General features: G+C 39.0%; 1 pseudogene; it reads left to right on the top strand.

The window, feature by feature from the left end:
• Window positions 1-318: 318 nt before the first annotated feature.
• LOC102820078 lies at window positions 319-1,969 on the top strand (annotated as a pseudogene).
• Window positions 1,970-2,312: the final 343 nt, after the last annotated feature.

Below are 2,312 nucleotides of genomic sequence, written 5' to 3'. Positions count from 1 at the left end.
AGATAAAATATGCAGGAATCAAATCAACTACATTTGTGGGAAAAGAGAATAGAGAAGCTCAATATCATTAGTTAAAACAAGGCCAGGGGCCCACTGTGGAAAAGACCATCAATTGCTTATAATCAAATTTAGGTTGAAGCTGAGGAAAATAAAGTCTATGAGAGTCAAATTATGACCGTGAACATATCCCACCTGAATTTTAAGACCATCTTAAGTAGATTTGATGCATTTGACACTAATGACTGAAGACCAGAGGAACTGTGGGAAGACATTAAGAATATCATACATGGGTACCCACTGCTGGAGCGGCACACAGTCATGGCTGAGAGCACTGTCTTAGAGAACCACCACATCAAGAGCTTCAAGAACAAGGGCCACAATGTGGAAATAATGCAAAGACACAGAAATGAAATGACAGTTGACCTATGGAAGAGCAAAAGAGATGAACATTTATTTGAAGCGAGAAATGTTTCCCAAGAAGAATGTCTAGAAGATTCAGATGTTGATGCTGATTTTAAAGCATAAAATGTAACACTCGAAGTTATATTGCAGTGGTCCTGTTTAGTGCTGTCCAGGCTGCAAAAAACCTATTATGGAGTGACAAGAAGCCCACCAACTGATGATCTAATAAAATCTGAGATCTTACCAATTCTATTCAAATGTCTAGAAAGGAATGATAATCCTTCATTACAGTTTGAAGCTTCCTGGACACTAACCAACATAGCATCAGGAACATCTGCACAGACTCAAGTCATTGTTCAGTCTAATGCAGTATCTCTTTTTCTGAGACTTCTTCATTCAACACATCAGAAAATTTGTGAACAAGCAGTATGGGCTTTGGGAAACATTATAGATGATGGTTCTCAATGCAGAGATTACATCATTGGGAGTTGTCAGATCTCTTCTGTCCTTCACCAATCCCTCCATTCCCATCACTTTCCTTCAGAATGTCACATGGGTCATTGTCAATTCTGCAGAAATAAGGACCCACTACCACCTATGGAAACATTTCGAGAGATTTTTACCAGCACTATGTGTCCTCCTATTCCATATGATATAAACATTCATTTAGATACTGTTTGGGCTGTGTCAGACCTGACAGATGGAAGTGAAATAATGAGCAGGTGTTTGATTCAGGGGTTGTGCCGTTTCTTGTGCCCCTTCTGAACCACCAGGAAGTGAAAATTCAAACAGCAGCCCTCAGAGCAGTTGGCAACATAGTGACTGGCACTGATGAGCAGACCCAGGTGGTTCTCAACTATGATGTCCTGTCACACTTCCCAAATCTCTTTTCAGACCCAAAAGAGAAGATAAATAAGGAAGCAATTTGGCTCCTTTCCAACATAACAGCTGGCAACCAGCAACAGGTTCAAGCTGTAATAAATACTGGATCACTCACTCTGATTATTCATCAGTTTGTCAAGGGGGACTTTGGAACACAAAAAGAAGCTGCTTGGGCAATTAGCAGCATAACAATGTTGTTGGTAGGTACTGTGGAGTTGGTTCTGACTCATAGTGACCCTGCACAGGGTTTCCCAGGCTGTAAATCTTTACGGGAGCAGAACACTTCATCTTTCTGGTAGTTTCAAACTGCTGACCTTGAGGTTGGTAGCCTGACTCATAACCACTACACTACCAGAGCTCGTTAGTAACGTAACAATAAGTGGCAACAAAGATTGGGTTGAATATCTTGTACAACAGAATGTAATACCACCGTTCTGTAATTTACTGTCTGTGAAAGAGTCTCAGGTTGTTCTGGGGGTTCTAAATGGTCTGAAAAACATTCTGATAATGGCTTCTGATGAAACAAGCACAATAACAGAAATAACAGAAGAATGTGTGAGGGTTTGGAAAAAATGAAGTTTTACAGTAAGGTGAAAATGAAGACACTTATAAATTAGCATTTGAAATCATTGATCAGTATTTCTCTGAAGCAAGTCTTAAGGCTGTGACTCATCCCATTGGCTAGGGCTTCGACCACTCAATATTTTCTCTTACCCAGTTGGCTAGTTCAGATTTCTAAAGCATGCATTCTCATTTCAGGAAATAGTAAAAAGTAGAAGAGAGGTCATAAAGTCCCTACTCAATTCAGGAAGCAGTAAAAGAAAAAGAAAGATCATTAAGTTTTTACTCACTTCGGGAAGTAGCAAAAGAAAAAAAGAAAGGTCACCCAAATACAGTAACCAGGATTATATTTTTTTTTTTTTAATTAAAGGTTTTTATTTTGGATTGAGTGAAAGTTTACAGGGCACATCATCAGCTTCACATTCAACCATTCATATAGCTTGTTTCATTACATTGATTATTATCCC

This window comes from Chrysochloris asiatica, unplaced genomic scaffold (genome assembly GCF_000296735.1).
Source record: "Chrysochloris asiatica unplaced genomic scaffold, ChrAsi1.0 scaffold00241, whole genome shotgun sequence".
NCBI classification, from domain to species: domain Eukaryota; kingdom Metazoa; phylum Chordata; class Mammalia; order Afrosoricida; family Chrysochloridae; genus Chrysochloris; species Chrysochloris asiatica.
The sequence above is the reverse complement of the archived record's forward strand: the minus strand, read 5'-3'. Positions and strand labels throughout refer to the sequence as shown.